The sequence below is a fragment of the Aulonocara sp. 'chitande type north' Nkhata Bay genome, linkage group LG22 (assembly GCF_057382095.1).
Source record: "Aulonocara sp. 'chitande type north' Nkhata Bay isolate Kocher_YH1m ecotype deep benthic linkage group LG22, A_spYH_male_GT1.1, whole genome shotgun sequence".
Taxonomy (NCBI): Eukaryota; Metazoa; Chordata; class Actinopteri; order Cichliformes; family Cichlidae; genus Aulonocara; species Aulonocara sp. 'chitande type north' Nkhata Bay.
The window spans coordinates 22,747,731-22,754,395 of NC_141364.1; the positions used below are offsets into that span (position 1 = coordinate 22,747,731).

Sequence of the window (6,665 nt, forward strand, 5' to 3'; positions counted from 1 at the left end):
AGTGTCGCCAATCATAGGCAGGAGATTTGCGGGGGGTTTGTAGCCGGCGCATCAATGCCACAGTGTTTGAGTATTAAGGTTTGACACGGCTGTGACAGCCATGTGCACATTAAGTTGTTCTTAGTAAGGCCTCTTTTTCTCTAAAATCGCTACAAACTACACATATCACAACTCAGAAGAGGCTTTTCCTTTTTCACATAAATCATCTTCGTCACAATAGAACAGAATACTTTATTGTGACTGTTACAAGAACAATGAAATACAGTATGAGCTCAGTCAAGAATGTTTAACAGACCAATACTTGTAGCCTGGATGAATGTGGCAATGCTTTTCAAGTAAAGTGGAGCAGTGAGGCTTTCAGAACAGCTGTAGTGCTGCCCCTAAAAACATTCTCAAACAAGGCAATTAAATGCACACATTCACCTCACTTTGGCTGTTTTCCCATTATCTTTCGGAGCGGCCAAAACGCGGATAAAGCAAGTTTTAGAAATAGCTTTTTCGTAAACTAAATGGCTTATCATAAGCTATTTTAATCAGCAAATTATTTTCTCATAATTTTCTTTAGTTTTTAAGAGGTAATGATAACATTTCTCCAAATGGTAACCATCAGCCTTTGCGTTTTTGTTTGTTTGTTTTTATTAATAGTATTCTTTTTAATTTATTTTCATTTTTTTTAATGGTCATGGAGTACAAAATTAAAGCCGGCTTTCTAATGAAGCAGTCCCCTTACATGAATTAATTCCATACCATTACCCTCTGTATAGTAATGTCTCCTCTTTCTGTCGCTTATCTGTCTCTTGTGGAGAAAATCTTGCTGTTATAAAGAGATCTCTTGTAGAGTAGATCCTATTTTCCTAGCTCCATATATTAAAAATGAATGTAATTAGAACCTGCGTGGTTTGTAATGTTGTATAGGCTATCCATCCAGTACATTTATACTCATCTTTGCATCTTATGTACAGCCTTTTCTTTCTGTTTTCTTCTCTTTATTTATAGGCTTTATTAATTCCAGAAAGTATTGTTTTCTTCTTCTCAGTCATTTAAATATTGCTCATGTCACAGACCATATAATCTTTTTATTTTTATTCTTTCTGATATGAAATGAAAGTAGTAATTTCACAGTTGTGCTGTCTTTCTCTGGATGTTGGCTACTGTACTTTTAGGAGACATATGTTTCACACTGGTGCAAAGAGTAGCCATCCTTTGAGTCCTGGCATCATACTTGTGTGAGGTGCTAAAACATAAGCGCTTTGTGTGTATATTAGGTGGTTTGCGTAGGTGTGTGATCTCATTTGCTGTTCGATTTTAAACGTATGCTTAAGCCCTCGGGTCTCGTATTCCTGTCCAGCCCCTACAGAGCTGTCTTGTAAAATCCTCCCTGAATTATTACATTAATTAGTGCAGTGCCACATAAATGCAGAGAAGCTTTTTGTTTTAAGTGTTACTTCTGTTCCTTTTTTCATTTGTATTGCTACACAGCTGGGTTTTTTGTTTTGTTTAGTTTTTTAGTTGTTGTTTTTTTTTTTTTTTTTTTTAGATCTATAACTGACCTATATATACATGGCATATACATAACATCCCGTTCCTGTGTGACATAGATTTTTTTTTTTTTTCTAAATAAGCATCACTTTTTGTCTCTGACAGTTATGCCAATGTCCACTCAATTATCTGTAACCATTTGCTGCCAGTTTGGTATCCATAAAGTTTGCCTGTATTCTTGTTTTAGCTACAAGTGTCAACAATTAGTATAAATTCCAGTGGTGTACCAATAAGGAAAGACCTGTTCAATTCCATTGGATGCAGCTGTTTCATTCACTTTACCTTGGATGTGTTTAAGACATCAGTCACACAGGCCTAGAGACCAGTTGGGGACTGCCTGGCAACCATTTTTCAATGTGGTTGCTGGAAGTTTCTTTTTCTTTGTTTTTTGTTTTGTTTTTTGCGGTCACTAGGTCAAGTTGGCTGCAAAGGGGTATACAGCGCTAAGCCAAAATTCTCCTTGTTTTGGTTGCTAGCACATTTCCATGGTCGCTTCTAGTTTGCATGGGAGATGCCAACTTGTCTGCAAACACTTAGCAACCACCACCAAGCAGTAGTGAAACTGTGAAAAGTGCGACACAAACTGGAAATGGTGCTGGTTTGCCATCAAAGCAAAAGATGTGACTTTTAAAACGTGTTGGTTTCAGCTAAAATTTCACTTTTACTATGACAGTTTTTGTTTTGCATTGCACTTTTCACAGTTTCACTACTACTCAGTGGTTAATTGGCAAGTGTTTGCAGACAAGTTGGAATGTTCCATGCAAAATATAGGCAACCAAACTATTCACTAGAAAGGTTTTGGTGACAGCCAGGAACTTCCAGCAACCACTTAACAACTAGTTAGGAATAAACATTGTTCCCTGGCCACTTGAGGTTTCCATGGATCGCCAACCACTCTCTAGACCTGTGTGACTGAAGCCAAAGAAACGGGAATGCAAGATTACAGTGTTGGCCGTACTACTTTGTTTCTAATTAAACATCTAGTGGAAAAATGGCCAGGAAAATGTCTTGATCATAAAAGGATCAATCCCAGTCATTTTGTTAGCACTTGAATTTTCTTTATCCACGGAATATTTTAATGTCAAGTAGATGGTTTGGTATGCTCGAACTGCACTTTTTTAAATCATTGCCTGCTGGATGCCATTTTATCCTAATTTCTTGTCTATAAATTCTAATTGAATATAGCTATTTATGTGCATTCACAAGTGAACTTCTAAGCTCCTCTGGCAACCAGCAGGGTGCAGAAAAGCACACAGTAATCTGGCAGCTGTGGCATTGACAGGTGACACATCTGCATCCAGGTGGCTATTCAGGGTTAGGCTGGATGACGTAGTAAATCAGATCTAGACTGAGGAGAGCCGTTACAGAACTTAACCAAGCCATCACCATTAAGCTGAACTATATGAATCCAATCATGCAAGACTTGTGGGTATTTTTTATTTGTATTTTTCCAAGCATTTTTAGTCTTGTGAACGACTTGGCTTTTTATTTACTGACTTGGATAAAACTACCTCAGAGCAGTGTCGGGTGCTAGCTAATATTATCCCTAATTTATGAGTGACAACAAAATGAAGAAATTGTAGTGACCAAACCAATGAAAGCCAATATCACATCAAAGCACTGTCTGTTTTGGGGGGTTTTCACCCTTAATAAGTAATCCTGCATGGACTGGTTGGTTGCTTTAGTTGGTTACATTTTACCGGACCAAATTTTTTTACTATCGGGAGTCTCATTGTTTTTAATGTGAGTCGATGAAGACAGCCAAGCACAATCTAGGACTCGTTCACGTGTAATGCTAACTATAAAAGATGTCTGGATCTTTTAAAAGGTGCCATCGTAATTGCTAATTCATGACATGTTGATAATCCAGCAAAACCTGTTGATTTTAAAAAGACGTTTGTAGTGGCGACGAAGGTTTGTTGCAAAGATGTATGCACAGCAATAAATTTCCTGAGCGTGGGCTGCAGATTGTTGGTGTTTTTTCTTTTTCTTTTTAAACCAGTCTGTCCACTGTGGGCAGGCTTTTAGTTGGCAAGACAAATGCCTGTGAGATCAGACAAACTTAGTCTCAATTTATGGAACCAGCTTCTTTTTCAGTTTTTGTTTTGCCAGCAAGTTTAGAAATATCAAGGCTTCTTAGTGAACAGAGCCACGCTGTTACCACATGCCTACATTTTTTTCAACCCAAACTGCAATAAAATCCAGAGTGGATTTCCCCATCTGGTACTCGCCACACTCAATGCCATTATTTTTTATTATTACTATTATTATTATTATTATTTTTCATTAACAAAGGGAAAATCCACATCTGAATACACTTCACACAAAGAAAAAGAATTGAAATCCGACGGAAGGCACACGCGAGGTCGTGTGTGGTTGTTGAGTACAGGTTGTAGCCTTTTGTCGGATCTCTCTCTCTCTCTCTCTCTCTCTCTCGGGTTTTGTGAGTCCTTTCAAAATAAAGTTTTGACTAAAATCTGTCATGCCGCATAAAAAGTAAAAAAGAAAAAAAAGTTTTAACTACCATGCAACCTCGTGTGTAGATGCTGCATAGAACGATCAGTATTTGTGTTTTGCACTTTCAAAGCGGTCTCAAGAAAAAGAAAAAAAAAAAAAAGGAGGCCCATCTGAGATTGGGCTGATAATAAGAATAAAACTGACGAGGTATTTTACGCTATCAATAGGAATTATAAGGAATAATATGACTCGGAGGAGCTTTTCTAAAAACGTTGATATATCTATATATTCATGAAGTACCTCATAAGCCTGATATATGCTGCATTGACCTTTTTTTTTTTGTTTTTTTTGTTTTGTTCTTTTAGTGTGCTTCATATTGTCCAGTAACATAATTTTCCCCTCTAGGGGAGGTTTGAATGTCACTTCAGGCTGTGCCCACGCTGATAGCTCTTCTTGTAACATGTTACACCATGTGGCCAAATAACGTGTCATTTATGCAAGTCATAATGTCAATCAGAATATTCCTCGTCTCATTTCTGCGTCCTTTTCTATTTTATTTTATCCTTTTTTTTTTTTGGCATCTTCCCTGCATGTGCGTAGCCAAAAAGGAGAAAAAAAAAGAGATTGGGTTCAGTTAACCAAGGGTTGACGTGCACCGAGCAGCTGTGGTAAAGCGCGACTGTTGACTCAGGCACTGACATGTAAGGGCTGTATCTGCTCACCCTGTCCTCCACCCCTCCATCCCATCCCGTGCACTTCCCTCCTCCACCCTGACACCCTTTGTCTTAAAATAGCCTTAGATCTACAAGTGAGGTTCCTATTTGGCCTTAAACAAATTATGCACTACAGTTTCACAGACTTGACAAAGAGCTCGATTCCAATTTAGACACGCTTTCTTTTAAGACTTCATGTTATCTACCTCCTGAGAATGTACAGTCTGTCCTGGAGTTGCAGTTGACTACAAAACTTTTTTGTTGTTGTTTTCTGACAGAAGATAATCAAAATTGATACAAAATTAACTCAGAACTAATACCAGGACACTCCTTTTTTTTCTTTTCTTTCTTATAATTATAAGCCATGACAGAGAAGCAAAGTGACCAAAGTCTCTTGGCAGAGGTAGCCCTGCAAAGCCGCGTGAATTCAAACCTCCCTTTCCTCCTGTCATTTTGAGCTCACTTATATTTTGCATATATTTTAGTTTCTCTATCTCTTTTACTCCCTTATTTAAACCACAACATGCCAAAACTGAATTTGCTGTCATTCCTGTTCTGGTGAGGGTCTTTTGCTCATTTCATATGTTTCAAATCCACTGCTAAGCTCCTTGTTCTTGTTATTGTAAGCTTTGATTTCTCTTATACGTTTTCTTTTTTTTTTTTCTTTTTGTAACAATTATGCTTACAGAACACAAGATATGCTGTAAACCCTGTTAGGACATAATGTGAATACGTATCACTTAATATAGTTCGCTCTTTGGCTTGACTGTAAATTGCATTAATTAATAAAAATGTTTGAAAAAGGTTTTCTGCTGCGTTGTCACTTGATGTTTTCATTCCTGTATTTTCATATCCTGTCCAGTTTTGCTGAACTGTTACCAGAGAGGAAGTAGAAGTTCACATCAGAGGGGAGAAGGCCTGATTCAGATACCTGTAGACTGAAACAAGATGACTACACTATCAACACTGTCTGTGAAGATGATTATGTGCCAGTAGAACAAGCAACACAACAAAAAATATCACATCAGCTGAGTCAGGATTGTTTTATTTACTTAATTTAATTAAAGTATCAAAGCACAATATGCATTAAAAGAAAGGACCACTCCAAATAATAAATAAAACCAATGAATGGAACATCTTTATTCATACTCTAAGAATAAATCCCTTTCCAGGTGGTTCTTGCATGAGGTCAACTGTGTGAATCTAAACTGGCTGCCTTGTTTTTGTTTGTTTGTTTGTTTTGTTGTTTTTGTTTTTTAAGTGCACAATAAGTAGGGGGCCCTATCATGCTCCGTATCTGCATTGCTCTTCTGGCACTGACTCATTTTGAGTCTGGCTGCCTCTACTCGGCCTCCAATATCTATGGGCCAGATGGTGTAACAATTGGGGCCACATCTGGCCCACATAACACCCGCCCCTGTCATATTTGAGTCCTAAGAAAACCAGTGGAAATGAACCCTAAATATCAACTTAAAACTCAAGGCAAGAAAAATGAAGATAACAGAATTTTTCACATAAATATTTTATGGTTTATATTAAAAAGATTGAATGTAAAGAATATACATTTTAAAGGGCCTTGAACTTCAACGATTGACCAGGAAGCAAAATGCTCCACATGTCCACTGAAGACGAGCAGCGCCCCCTGCAGTTTGTGTAAGTGAAAAAGCTTACAGCACCTGGTATTCCCAGGCGGTCTCCCATCCAAGTACTGACCAGGCCCGACCCTGCTTAGCTTCCGAGATCAGACGAGATCGGGCGTGTTCAGGGTGGTATGGCCGTAAGCGACACCCTAAACGACAAACACCCCTTTTATTAATGCTTCAGGAGCACTTCTCAGACTTTTGTCTTGCAGATCGTCTCCAAACAGTTTGTTTTGTTACTTAAATAAATGCGGTGATTTTAAGAGCCAACTGCACGCTATTCCGATCTAAGATCAGTGACGTGTTACTCTAAACA

The 6,665-nt window shown here is 38.0% G+C and overlaps 1 non-coding gene across 1 annotated transcript; it reads right to left on the reverse strand.

Moving 5' to 3' along the window:
* Positions 1-6,373: 6,373 nt before the first annotated feature.
* LOC147304198 (5S ribosomal RNA) lies at positions 6,374-6,492 on the reverse strand. Its single transcript, XR_015127065.1, has one exon. It is a non-coding gene; the product is annotated as a 5S ribosomal RNA (ribosomal RNA).
* Positions 6,493-6,665: the final 173 nt, after the last annotated feature.